The 15,047-nt window shown below is 44.9% G+C and overlaps 1 protein-coding gene across 2 annotated transcripts in view; it reads right to left on the reverse strand.

The window, feature by feature from the left end:
- KIAA1958 (KIAA1958 ortholog) overlaps positions 1–14,778 on the reverse strand; it is a 354,519-nt gene extending 339,741 nt beyond the window's left edge. For both annotated transcript variants that reach the window (XM_086962055.1, XM_086962053.1), the window contains exons 1-2: positions 14,657–14,778; positions 14,347–14,572 (exon numbers count right to left, since the gene is read on the reverse strand). The gene's annotated coding sequence lies outside the window, so the exon portion shown is untranslated. The remainder of the gene's footprint in view (positions 1–14,346; positions 14,573–14,656) is intronic.
- Positions 14,779–15,047: the final 269 nt, after the last annotated feature.

The raw sequence follows: 15,047 nt of genomic DNA on the forward strand, positions 1-15,047 counted from the left end.
TTCCAGAATAACAGTGAAAAACGCAGGCAACGCCTGATGACAGATCTCAAGTGGTCACGTCAGGTGTGTCAGTGGTATGAAGTATTGTAGAAATACAACTACTATACAATACTTAGTGTCCTAATGCATGTAGTCACTTGGTATCCATACTCTACATGACATTCATTTTGGAGCACATAACAGTCACGTAATCAATGCAATACAACGTTCAGCATCTCTCTACAGTTAGTACTACACAATCTGAGCTTCATAACCAGAGGTATGGTCAGGTATTAAAACTTAAAACTGACTCTTAAAATTGTCAGAAAGGAAACTGGGTCAGCTAACTTGTTTTAATACTCAGTTTAATATTGCATGCGACATCAAAAAGTGTGTCTTAGAAAGGACAGGCTGCAGAAACAGAAATACTACTTAACGTGTAAGGTAGGTGCTCGAAAAAGCCGGTTCTATTATTATTCCATGTGTTTCTAGTTTCGTTAACAGCAAATCGGTTCACGCCCAGGAGAGCTGATCATATCTCTTAAAACACTGGACTGAGTTACTGGAAAAAGGATCAATCCATTGCGGAACACAACAGGTGTAACACAGACTCATAAAGTGCATCGACTTTACACGGGGAGAGAGGGCCGTCACATGTCATGCTTCTTCAGTCGTTGGCCCTGCTGCAAACAGTGGCAGGCAGAGTGGCAATTATAACGAGTTTTACTTAAGTGGACGCCGGCATACTGTGTAATTGCGTGAGATCACCACCTCAATTCACAAAGGCCTCGGTGTGGGCTGGCATACGAAAGGACTTTCAGTGCCCGTCAATTAGCAATAACCCAATGGCCTAGAAAGGCGGAGACTCCTAAACGCTGGTCAAAAACGGGTGAACCATTCATCCATCACGCATACAATTCAAAAAAAGCACCTGCCTAAATAGCTCTTTTGAACTACAATTCTACACATGACAAATCGAAAGCTTCCCGAGGCAGACAAATTGTGTTGTCTTTTTTTATAATACTTAGATTAATCCAATCTGTTTTGAAAACACAACATATTGATGCAATTTGAAGAACAGTAATTTCGAGCACATTGGTGCAAAAGTGCGGCGAAATACAGTTGATTCATTCTGGGTAGTGGTAAAGCTTTCGCGGTTAAAGGGTGTCTCAAATCTGTGCCACCGTGTTATTATGCCCCTGGCGGCAACCAAAATCATGGGTTTGCAAAAAAAAAAAAAAAAAAAATCAGTAGGAGGCACGGGTTTAACAAAAAAAATATATATATACCCAGTCGGCCGATCTGCGGTCTGAAAGACAAAAGAACCGAAGGGGTGTTCTGAGCCACAGCACCTTTGCCTACTGATCAAACACTGCACCATACAGCAATCCTGGGCTGGCACCGCAGACACAGCCAGTGCCAAACAAAGTCGCCTGCCTGCCTGCCTGCCTGCATGCAAGCAGCAGTCTCTTTCTTCCCTCCCAGGGCAAAGAAACCAATGCTCCCCAAACCCCTGCAACCCGGGTTAACACGTCCCCGTCATCTTTGTTTCCTGAAGGTGGTTTATTCAAAAACATAACCCAGAAAGAGGGTCGGGCCCCATGGTAAACCCCGTCTCTATTTGGATAGGGGTGCTATGTCTGGTCTGGGTCATAAAGCATTTCCCAGACAGCACAGGCTATGCTTATAAACAAGAGACTGCAGTGTTAACAAGACGCGGCAGCAGACAACAGCATAGGGAGAGAGGCACAGCGGAGTGAAGGTAGGAGACAGGGGGAGAGAGGTTGGGGCAGGAAGGCAGGGGAAGAGAGGAGGGGAAAAAAAAAAAAAAAAATCGACTCACCTGCACCTTGCGACGGCGGCACTTCTCCGGTCTCCCTCTTCGGCATGGGAGACCGGCAACGTCGACGGCGGCGGTTCCCTCCAGGCCACGGGAGCCCCGCGGGCGCCGCCATACTGCTTGCCGTCTTCCTTCTTCCCCCGGGCTGCGGGGGGCGGGCACTTCCGGCCGGCCGCGCTAGGATTGGCCGGCCGGCCAGTCACGGGGCGGGAAACGGGGGAGAAGAGACGCAGTAGTGCCGGCAATGCCGGACCAGACACGGGGGCGTTCCCGGCGTCCCGTGACGTCGGCAAAAGCCAAAGAATGTCGGGAACGCCCCCGTGTCTGGTCCGGCATTGACGGACAGGCCCCTCGTCCAATGGCAAGGCTCCGTTTACGGAGCCAGCCAATCAATGACGAGGGCCGAACCAAAGCCACACTACTATTCTCATCAGGTTTTCTCCTGCGCGAAAAAGCTGCGCAGAAAGCGCAGCTTTCGCCAGGCAAAACCTAAAAAGGGTAGGGCTCAGAGACGAGCCCTGTGTTACTCCGCAGACAAGGGGGCAGGACTCAGAGTAAAAATCGCCCAATCTAACGGTTTGAGACTGCTGACTGAGAAAAAGAGGCGAGGAGATCCAGGGCCTTGCCGCCCACCCCTATCTCCTTAAGGCGTTCCACCAGTCTCAAAGGGGAGAGGGTGTCGAACGCAGCTGTGAGGTCAAGTAAGATGAGGAGAGTGGTATGCCCTGCATCCACTTGCACTCGTATATTGTCCAACACCATGGTAGGAGTCGTCTCCGTGCTATGCGCCCGTCTGAAGCCATGTTGGGAACCATCCAAGATGTTGTAGTCCCTCAGGTAGGCACTCAGATGTACATTCAGATGAGATTCAAGAATTTTTGCAGGGAGGGGCAGCGGAGAGATTAGGCGGAGGTTTTTCAGATTTTGAGGATCTAGGGTTTTTTTTTAAGAATGGGCCTAACCTCCGCAGCCTTCAAAGTCAATGGGAAATGGCCCGATGAGATGGCCAGATTAAGGACCATCGTGAAATGGGGGATCAAAGCCTCTTTGGCTGTTTTTACAACCTTGAGAGGACAGGGATCCAGAGGGGACCCGGACTTAATGCCTTCAAGCAGATGGTTTACCGATATAGCAGATAATGAGGGAAAAACGCACAAGCTTGGCAAGTTAACGCTGTTGATAGCGCTGTTGATAGCGCTGTTAAGGCAAACGTTGGCGGGGGCATCCAGAAGTTCCAGTTGGTCATAAATATCGGAGATTTTAGAGTGGAAAAAGGAGGATAAGCGATCACAGAGCTCCTCTGACGGTTCTACTTTATCCACTACTTTATCCACTAGCGCCACTAGGGAATTATAGATTTTTAAAAACTCCTTAGGAGAAGTAATGGCCCCAGTGATCTGTGAGTAACGTTTTTCCTTTTCCTCCATTATGACTGCTCTGTATGCCTTCAGGCATTTCTTATGGGATTCTCTGCCAGAGGCTGCCAAGTCCTTCCGCAAGTGTCTATCAGTCCTTGTACACTCTTGTCTCAAATTTCTAAGTCGGTCAGAGAACCAGGGAGCGGAAGGCGTTTTTCTTGCCAAGTAGCGCCTTTTTAAGGGGGCAAGAGAGTCCATTACCGTAGTAATTTTATTTGAGAGATATCCTGCCGCCGTGTCTGCATTATAAAGATCAGGCAGCTGGAAATCCGCAAAAGCAGTCATGACAGCCTCATTAGTAATCCGGGTAAGATTTCGTTTTTCAATTATTTTTGGCCCTATGCTCCGAGTGTTAGCAAGGGAAATAGCCCTAAGGGCAAAAGGCACTGCAAAGTGGTCAGACCATGAGAGGGGAAAGGGCACGCCCACCAAGATTCGATCATCATTTGAGAAGAGCCTGTCAAGGGTATGGCCCACGTCATGGGTAGGGGTATTCACTAATTGAGTGAAACCAAAACCCTTCATGCATTCTAACAGGGTTTGGGTATCGTGGTTTACATAATGATCTAAATGGAAATTAAAATCGCCAAGAAGGGTAAGATTCGTCCGCTTAAGATAGGGTTCAAGGAGCTTGCTAAAATTATCACTAAACCAGGCCCAGGGGCTCGGGGGCCGATAGCACAAAATTCGAGAAAAGCTCTCAGAGGGAGTAAGATTAATAGAAAAATATAAGGCCTGGTAGGGATCAAGAGCTGAGGTCAGAGGTTCTGATCTACAGGTCAAAGTGTCTTTGACCAGTATACCTAGGCCTCCACCCCGTCGAACCTCCCTATCAAGTCTGATAAGGAAATACCCCGAAGGGATGGCCTCTACCAACTCGGGACCAGAGGAATCAGTAGCCCAGGTTTCGGTGAGAAACACCCAGTTGGGGGCATGTTGAAGAACAAAGTCCTTAAATACAATGTTATTCTTGATCAGAGACCTGGAATTCAAGAGGAATACCTGCAATAACCTTGGCTGTTGTGTGTAGTGGGCTTTGGCCGACTGAGGGGAGGGCTAATTTCTTCCACTCCCTGAGAGCAAAGGCCACACCAGCTACATGAGAAGGGTGCTTTCTTAGACAGAATGTCTTCTTTCAGGATGTGGGAGCACAGCGACGAGTTTTTCATGCCAATATCCATTAAGTCCCCCTTAGAGTACCTTAGAGTGGGCCCAAATTCTGATGGAAGAAAGGCAGCATCCCTGACCCCGGGCGCGGACTTGGCGTGGACGGGCACAGACAGGGCTTGCCTTTGGCGCGCCAGCGGCGTGCCCGCTGCGCGGAGCCCGAGGCATGTTGTTGAAATAGGGGGAGGTGGCAGAACACTAGACGCTAACCGCCCAGTCTCCTCCCCTCGACCAGCCGGCCGAGGAGCAAATTACGCCGCATATGCACCCTCCACACAATCAGTAAAAACCGTGGTGGACCGGATGCTGTGTTAGAATTAAACGAAGGAGTCACTTTCAGCAGATGCAGCATCAAAGGAAAGGTCTCCTCCGACTTGAGACTTTTAACCTCATCAGACAATACTAGAGAGATTATATTAGGAGCCAATCACGACAGAGTCATTTTGGAGGCAGTCACGAGTGATGGGTCCAATTCCCAGGCCTCAGGAACAGTCTGCTTTCCTGGTACTACTGGTGCCCACAAGCAAAGCACTACTGTTGGCAATCACTTGCTTTGCTGCATTTAACCGCTTTACCCTTCCTCCATTCACACAAGCCCAATGCTGCTGTTGGTTGCCAACACAAGCAGATTCTTACATTGCACGCTTCACCTCTTCAATCTATTGTAGCTCTTTGGTATCTCCAGACCAATTTACCAGGAGAGGAATTATTGCATTCCTCTCCACAACTGGTATGCCCTCCAGGGCAACCCTAGCCCTCTCTGTCACCTACCTGGATTCAGGCTTCTGACTTAGTTGCTACCACTTCTCCAAGCTGAAAGACCATTCTTGCATTGCCCATGCAAGGGGACAACCTCAGGTACACAATAAGTATCATTGGACACATATTCATGCTATTTATGGGAAATACAAGCCATGCTGTATATGCAGCTCAGACCTAGGGGAGAGAATGGGAGCGGAGGTAGGACTCTGAAAGAGATGGATTGAATAAGGTCAATTTGAGACTAAAGATTCAAAAAAAGGATGAGGAAGGTACCATGTCCTTAAGAAAAGATTCCATAAATAGAGTTGGGTACTGTTATCTATAAAACAGACCTACAGGATATTGCAGCATGGAAAGGGAAATTTTGTTGCAGAAAAATATAAGCTGCTATTTTAATTTTTGAGGTGTTATTTTCTTGACGTCATTAGGTTTTACACATTTTCATCTTGGGATTTGAGGTAAAAGGTAGTGTAATATAACATGGTCAGGTGCAGCGTAACCTGCTTGAACACAAACCATACCATTTGTAACAGACAGATGGTAGTAGCAGGAGGATCTTAACGCTATTCTCTCAAACATTAAGAACAGCTACAACACAGATAAAACACTAAATAGAAAGCGAGAGGAATTAAAAGACTGTTGTACACTCGCCATAAGCAAACATGCAAGAAGTACAGCACTCCTGAAATAAACAGCCAACTCTCCTATGGAATTATCAAACATATACATACTTCTATAGGATAATAAACTCTCACCTACCTAGAAGGGTATGTTACATCAGTAGGTTTCAAATCTAGCATCAGAAGCATCCACAAGTACTACTGTTCACTGGATGTATAGCCTCCGAATTAAGCATTCCCTGGTTTGGATGTGGTTATGTCCCTATCAAACCTGTATTAAAGTTGTGTGTAGGTGAGCTTCTAATTTTTTAGTGGCGTCTCCCTGTCACAAGATTCAAAATAGGAAAGTAAAGCAACAAACCCTGCTTCTCCTTTCCGTCAACAAGTGTGTGATCTCGTACATTGCCCCTACAGAATATTACGCCTTCCTAAGAACTATAGGCTCTGTGTTGCATCCTAAATATTGAGAGACATCCCTAGTTTATAGGTCATGTTATGCAAGTGCACCCAATATATGATAGGGCAACAGCAGTACAAACACTCCTTCGTGCCTCCCTCCTTCACAGGACAGGTACAGCTAGATTTTGAACACTGCGGGCTTTGCTCAGGACACATACAAACTAAGCAGCAGCAGTGCAAGCTTTCTTCCTCACAGAACAGATGCAGCAGGGCAGTAGAAAACCAAAATTCCCGCTCTCACAGAAGGCAGAAATCGCAATCTTCCTTTTCCCTCATAAGAGATTCAGCAGGGAGAGGCTGCTTAACTCCTGAAAGGAATGTACAGATGGAGGAGTGAGTGTTAGTTTTGACACCATTTTCACTTAGGTGATAATTAACATCCGCCTCCTGAATACCCTGCCGCTGTTACTCGGAGACCGGCTGTTTATGTTGATTTTTTGGGTTTTCCACATACTGAGAATCACCCGTAATCTAGCAGCTCATTGTTATTTTCAGCAGCCCTGCCTCAGCCTAAGTAACTATGCTCCAGAGATGGAAACGGGCGCCAAGCTCTTCTAAAAGGTTGTGAATGCGCGTGTAGCAGGCGGAGTGCAATCCCAGCCTACATGTCGCACCTGTTCAGTTTTGCCGCCATTGGTATTGGTGCCTCAAACAGCCGGCCATATTCAACAAGGCTAGAGTGATACAGGGAGCACTTCCAGTGGGACTCAAAGCAACTCTTACTTCCTATGGAGGCTGTGGCACTTCAGACCAAGGATGACAACAAGCTATGGTGCTTACTTTCAATGAAACTTCTAAGACAGCACTTTTGTTTTTTCAGTCTTACAATTAGTGCTATTATTAGTGAGTCACGACTGCAGTAAATTCTGATCAGTACAGGTACAGATGAGCCAGTGACTAATGCTGGGTCTTGGGAGTCTTGCAGAAATACACCTGGGAGATCAAAGCTATTTACCATGACTTTTAAACCTGCAGTGTTAGTGATTGCTCAAATACCAAGGACAGCCTCCCATACTGTAGCTTCACATGAATATTTTGAAATTGTGCAGGCACCAGGACACACCAGGAATTTTTAGCCTTTTGCAAGAAACACAGAAGCTTTAAAGCCAAATTTAAATGGATTAGGAACACTGATGGATGTTTATCTGCAAGCTCGGTTTATCAGAGCTCGGAGTCAGATATATATACACTTCACTTATTAAAACAAGTATTAGATAATGAGTAGGTCTGTAGTTTGGTTTCTATTTACCAATGCCTTTTGGTGATGCAGTACAACATCTGCAAGATACTGTGCAGCATAGACAAAATAAAAATGTTAAAAGCAGAGGCCACCTGATTTCGTAAGAGCATGCATGCATGCATGATGACCTGTGCAGGCGCCTGCGTCATGGATCGGTAAATAAAAGGGATTTTTAAAAAGGATGAAAGCCCTTTCTTAAGGTGTAGGTGTCAACTGCAATTTGCTGCCTGATCCTCCCCAATAAAAGTCCTTAATAGTTTAAAAACAATAAAAAAAACTGGGGGGGAAGAGTGTAAATGGACGAGCGCGCTGCAGGAGCAACAAGCAGTTGGACGGGTAGGGAGCAAACAAGAGGAGCAACACAACGGGCGCGGGGTGAGAAGCACACAAGTAAAAAAGCAATGCGGAGAGCGAGGGGAGTTTGGGTGGGGACAAGAGAGTGCTTGCAATATGAGGGAGACTACAATATAGAGTGTGTGGGTGGCGGATTTTTGGAGGAGGGAGAATATGAGAGAGAGTGCTGGAAAATACATGCAATCTCATGGGCTAGAGCTGTAAACTAGTGTCTCGAGCAGTTCACTGCAAGCACTTGACTATAGGTTGAATAATAAACCCAAACAACCAACATCATTAGCTGAGAAATTAATATTCTACCAGGCTGAGCCAAGAAGTGGTTGACAAAGTCTCAAGTCAAAGGCTATAAAATGCTGATCCAAAAAAGTTAGGGACTGAAACGCGTGGACCCAAAGACCTCTCTGTGTATATTGTTTGAAGTAAGTCTGTCTGACAGCTGTGCTGTCACAACCCAGACCTCCAAAAACTGAGTGTCTGTAAAAAGTGAATGGTTGAGTCCATAGACCTCTTCGAAGGTTCACATACCTGTGAAATATGACTATTGAAGACTAAAAAAGTTGTTGCAGCTGCCATGAAATAGAGCAGCTCATAAGGTTTGAATTGGTTAAGAATGCCCATCTCTCTTTTTAGGTGTGGCTTGACAGTGCATCTGTCTGCAAGCTCTATTGTTACCAATTCTTTAAAATATACCTAGAGTAAACCTTTGATCCACCCAGAGGAGTATTCCTGTGGGTCTCTCACCTCAAACAGTTGGTCATTGGGTGTATCATTCCACCACCTATGGGTTGTTTGCATTGCATTCAATTGAGACTATTTAAAATCTCAAAAGTACACCGAATCATTGCATAAGAAAGTATTCATCTCATACATGTATTGTGTATAGGGTTGTCACCTGGCAGTTTTTCTACCGGTACCACCAGTATTTTAATGTCCGGCCATTAGAAAAATAAGCATAGTCACCTAAAGCAGGTATTTTTTAGCCCCGATATGTACATACTTCAAACAGCAAATATAATTAGTACACACTTTTAAATGTGTTTTAGAATTGATTTAGCGACATTTGACTAATAATAAAAATAAACCAAGGCAGAAAAGTCATGTTACAAATAAATACATTCAATTTTTCTTAAAGTCTTATTTAGAATCATGCCGGGCCTTTGTAGACTTTTAAAACAGTAAACGCTGGTAGTTTTCTCTTTGAAAGGTGGCAGCCCTAATTGTATACAGGAAGCGATCCTTTTTTGTTTTGTTTCATTTTCTCCAGCAGAAGACAACACATGCAGCCGCAGTACAATCTGTAGTGTTGTAATGGAGGAGAGAAACAAAACAGCCAGAGTTTGGAAAGTGTTATATAAAGCTGAAATTGGTTCCGTTGGGTAGGCGCTGACAAATATATTTTAGAACCTAGAAATTCCTTTACAAGAACAATAAACAACAAATCTGAACTTTCATAATAATTAACAAAACTAGATAACGCACACCTACAACAATTTACCAAAAATATATTAATTTATTTTTAAATTGAATTTAACATTAAATTCATATATTTTTGAAAAATTGTTGTAGGTGTGCGTTATCTAGTTTTGTTAATTATTAGGAATGTTCACATTTGATGTTTATTGTTCTTGTAAAGGAATTTCTAGGGTCTAAAAGGTATTTTTCAGCGCTTACCCAACGGTACCAATTGTAGCTTTATATATCAATATCCAGGTTCCAAGGGAAACATGGTGACCCCATTGTTCTTAATGGTAGAGCTTGGAAAGTGGCACAGTGTGTGAAGCCATTTCAGCAGCTCTTAAGAACAAACTGTGGCTGCTTACATGGGATCCACAAAGCACATGCAGGTTTCAGAAATACTGTACCCAGACGCACGCCTGCCAATTCTGATGGCTGAAGAGTTTTCATTTAGGGACAGCTGTACCAGCGCTGCATTTCTAGCCTTGGCCGCTGATATTTTCAGGCCATTATAGGCAGATACCTACAAATGGAAGCAAAATGATGCCACACTGGAACATACATAAATGCATTGCATGCGTGCTGCTAAAGACCAAATGATGAAACCTAATTTAGCTTGGAACAATAAAAATCTCGGTCATCTCCGGACACTCTGTTTTGGCGAAGCCTAAATGGTTTGACTTTTATGTGCTCTTGCATGCAAGTAGCATTAGTGTATTCCTAGGTTTGCATATGTCAGCATTATATTAAAGCCAGCCCCACTGGACAAGCCCATGTGTGTTGTGGGCCAAACAGCACTTCGATATCCAATGGTCATGGCAAAGGGTCTTGTATTTTTACCGTAAAACCATAAGCATGACTGCTATTAACTGTGCTCCCAATGACACTGCCTTCAAGTTATAACTTCCTTTATAATTTACTCCCTACTTCATTTATTGTCTTACCAAACAATGTAATCATGTTGTAGTCTCTGAGATTGAGAATTCACTGAACCCCTCCCTCCCGAAAGACTCATAAAAATATTTTAGGAACACAATAACTAACAGGACAAGAAAGTCATTATCTAAGGTAATAATGTATACTTAAGTGCTATTGTTCGAGTGAGAGAGAAAGGAAGAGAGAGAGAGAGAGAGATTGATTCTACGATAGGGTGACTGAAACGAAACTGCAAAGAATTAAGTCGACAGTAATTGTGTCAAAGTAATTGCGCAAAGGTAATTGTGCATTCATTTGTTTACATGTGTTATTTATTAAATCCATCTGACACTGAAGATATGATGCATAGGTTTGTTTTGTATGGTGATTAAGCGTCATCCTGGTGCCTTAAATGGTGGTTATATTACACTATATTTTAGTTTTTGTACAGTTAGGTTGTATTACACTTCTTTATCTATTAATGAGTGATTTCAACATGGTGACAACAGTTGCAATATCATTAGTGATATTTATAATCTAGAGACATATTCACTACCTCTTATGAGTATGACAGTCAGAGACGTTATAATGAGTGCATGGTGGGTTTGGGAGTTAAAGTTATGTTACAGCCTGAACTAATGCAGTTCCGATAGTTTTAGATTTGCTTTGTAACCACTATAGTTCCAGTTAACTTTCATGACATTTTAACTACAGTTTGAGTTATATACCACTAAACATAGTGCGAATTGAAAGGTGTGTTTTTTTACTCAGAAGAGAAAGAGACTTAAACAAATGAATTTCCTCTATTCAATTTCAGTAATGGCATTATAGGCAAACACCCTGAACCTTAAATTAAAAAATAAAACACTTCTGGTGAACTGTGCAACTACACTAACCTTAACCCTACGTAATGCCTGCCACATGTAACACCACAAAAGAAATCTTAGAAGGTGTTGCATGCCCCTATTATTAAGAAAGCACTGAGCTCATCCTGGAGTCCACTTCTGCAGTGGTTAGAAGGCCGATCCGTAGCCGAGTGGATGTCGACCAGCCGCCTGAAACTGAACTCAGACAAGACGGAAGTCCTCATCCTGGGTTCCTCGCCCTCCGCCTGGGACGACTCCTGGTGGCCCCCCCGCCCTGGGCACCGCACCCAAACCGACAGACCACGCACGCAACCTGGGCTTCATCTTGGACTCCTCCCTCACCATGACCAGACAAGTCAACACCGTCTCCTCGTCATGCTTCAACATCCTGCGCATGCTACGGAAGATCTTCCGGTGGATCCCCACCGAGACCAGGAAGACGGTCACCCAGGCCCTCGTCACCAGCCGACTGGACTACGGCAACGCCCTCTACGCCGGAACCACCGCGAAGCTCCAGAAGAGACTCCAGCGGATCCAGAACGCCTCAGCCAGACTCATCCTCGACATCCCACTACACAGCCACATCTCAGGACATCTGAGAGACCTGCATTGGCTCCCCGTCAACAAAAGAACCACCTTCCGTCTCCTCACCCACGCACACAAAGCCCTACACGATCAAGGCCCGAGCTACCTCAACAACCGCGTCAACTTCTACACTCCCAAACGCCAACTCCGATCAGCCAGTCACACCCTCGCCGCCGTCCCCCGCATCCGAAGAACGACTACAGGAGGAAGGTCCTTCTCCTACCTGGCCGCCAAGACCTGGAACTCCCTCCCGACCGAACTGCGCCTGACCCAAGACCACCTCTCGTTCAGGAAGAAGCTCAAGACCTGGCTCTTCGAGCAGTAGCAGCACCCCCCCCCCCCCCTAAGCGCCTTGAGACCCTCCGGGTAAGTAGTGCGCTCTATAAATATCTGTGATTGATTGATTGATTGATCTAAAGGCAGAGCTTAGCCTTGGGGCAGGGCATCTGTTAATGTCTCTTTCACTAGATTTTTGAGGCAATGCCTAAGATGCAATGGGTGCAAAAGCAGAGCCCTACATCTTCATACTGCGTTCAGGGGGACTACTCTAAATACCCACCAGATAGCACTTTCAACATTGTTCAGTGATCGTTAAATAGCACTTTCAACAATGTTCAGTGATCGTTGGGTGCAGTGCCAGGGCATCTATCGGAGGACCTTAAAGCAAGATTCCCTACCTTCTAAGAAGCCACTGGAAAAGTCAATGACTTCTCAGGGTAGGCCATACAATGAAGTCCAATGTGTAAAAGCCCTTCCCGCATTGCTCAATGCACTCGTCCTTACACTATGCCCTATGCATATTGAGCACCACAAAGCCTTTCTTTCAGACAGACCCACTGCAGAGTTGTCCATCCATCATGACTGTTTCATTGAGGTTATCAATTATGTAATTTGTGATGTCATATCTAACATCATAAGCAGTGCATTTTGAAGAGAGCTGTGGCAGTGTTGCACAACCTAAGTGATGAATTTCAGTGAGTTTATCATTTTTAACGTCCCTAACCCTGGGGTTTTTTAGCACAATTTGTATATTTTCTACATAGCAAACATTACTTTCTCTAGTGAGCAATGAATCATAACTTTAATTGAACAAAGTGTTTTCATACTTTTTTGTTGTTTTACTAAATACAACAATATACTTTAGAAAACCCCCAGGACAACTGTGTGTTTGACGATCTGGGCACAAGGCGGAGCTTCTGCACACAAAACACACCAACACGCTGTACTGTGGGAACATGAGGTATAGTTTTTTTTATTATCATTTCAAAGAATCATACAACTATAAAGAGCAGGTGGAACTTGGGGGAGCAGGGGGGACGTGAAGGGCGGGACAAAGAGAAGTACACAGATGATATTTAGGAAAACATGAGGTATAGTTGGGAGTAGCCACACAAATCCAAAAAACGTTTTTCTTTTTGGTCCAGCAGACAAATAGCACCAATACATTTTTCCCCTATGTGTTGCAATGTTGTCTGGTTGACTTCTATAGTATGTTTTGTAGTAGTTTGTTATAATGAAACAAACTAAATAGCATAGTGTATGTAGTCTGCACGTTAATAGGCCTCTAATAATCTTCAATTAATCTATCTCTATTCATACACTAAAGGTCAACAGCACAAAGTTAGCACAACTAAAAAGGAAGCACGAATTTCCTACTTATTACCTATTTCACTCTAACCTGGGTGGAATGCGAATGACCGCAAAGCGCTTCAACACCATAATCAGGACGAAACGTTGCCTAAAACCACACATGAACACTCTGAAGATTAAGTAATAGTATTGCCATCATCTGAATACAAGAAGAAAAGAATAGTCAAGAAAACGGACTTGTTGGATAGCGAGAACTATAAAATAAAAATGCGGTATTGCAAAAACAACTTCTCCAATTTGACTTTGGCAACTTGCAAATTTATTGTCAATTTTAAATGCTATTAAAAAACAGAAAAACAACCAGAAACTTGACATACATCGCGTTTACTTGCTGTCTACCTTGGCTTGAATAAAGTGACTTCTTTCACTTTTCACAGCTCATGGAACTCAGCGCGAGTTTGCCGTTTGTTATAATTAAAGAGGAAGGACTCCTTGCTTCAAAACACAACATTGCCCTCCATAAATCCACGAACGAGCATTGCCGAGCATAGGAAAATGGCCAGTGAGCTATGTAAAGTCGGTTTTACAACTGACTAGGTAATTGTTTAAGAATCCAGTGTTGCACAAATAAATAATAAGAAACATAAACTCGGCTGATCGCCAGGCATCCTTAGAGTCTAATGCAATTATATACTTGAACCTTGGAACGGATGGAGACCAAAACATGACTAAAATCAGCTGTTAGCTGCACAGTGCACTTCTCTTCTGTAGTGTACGTTCTCTTAACTTAACGTTTGCCACAGTGCCCCCAGGTGTCTAAAAAGACTGCCTTTACATCTTCACAGACGGTCTCCTTGCGGCTGTGCCGACTGTCACTGTGTCAGCACTTCTGATTCAACCTGTCGGTCTTAGGGTCACTTCTGTATATCTGCCTCTTCGGGCTACTCTTTTTCTATACTTCACCTCATATTGCCCCTACACGCCTGTCACCAGTTGTACCCATCACTAAGTGTCTGCTCTCTGGTTGCACTTTCCATGGGCATGAATTCAAGGCGGTATTTATTGACTGTACTTCACGCAACCCCCGCCCACCTACCTGCAGGTGTTTCGCCGCAGGGATGCAGCCTCAGCACAACTGCACTTATCATCCCCCTGCAGGGGGCGCTTTGTTGTTATTATTTTTGGGGGTGGTCTGCTGTCAGTCATCGGACGCCCCTCACATGCCTCCTTTGTGTCCTCGGCTCCTCCCACTCTGCTCGGGCAGCCGCTGTGTGCGATATGGGGAAGGACGAGCGCAGCAAGGCGAATAACCCTCTGTCCAGCTACCGGAAATGAAAGACGCGGTCATAAATATCGAACAGGAAGTATGCAATAACACGCGGCGCGCCCCCGTCGCCCCTTCTTACCCGCCGGCACCCATACTGTATCAGCTGTTGACGCCGAAGCCGCCAGGGCGCGCCCCCGTCGCTTGCACGCGCAGCGGTGCCTCCATGCCGTTTTGCAGACAGGGGCTCCTCGCGCATAACCTGAGGATTCTTTTATTACATCGCCCGGGCAGAGAGCCGGGACACAGAAGCAGACTGTAAAGTACCCACAACAGGTGGACGGACGCGTTTCCGCCATGTTGGAATGGGGCTCTTTCAATTGAATGGACGGTCGTTTGGCGATTGCACATACATTTTACACCAAAGCGTAATGTAATTATTAGGGAAATTAACAGTGTCAAATGAAAGAGCGAGACGATAGAGGAGGGAGAGGTGATGCCACGAGAAATAGGTTGCAGAAGGAGAGTGAAAG

Source organism: Lissotriton vulgaris, chromosome 3_1, assembly GCF_964263255.1.
Source record: "Lissotriton vulgaris chromosome 3_1, aLisVul1.2, whole genome shotgun sequence".
NCBI classification, from domain to species: domain Eukaryota; kingdom Metazoa; phylum Chordata; class Amphibia; order Caudata; family Salamandridae; genus Lissotriton; species Lissotriton vulgaris.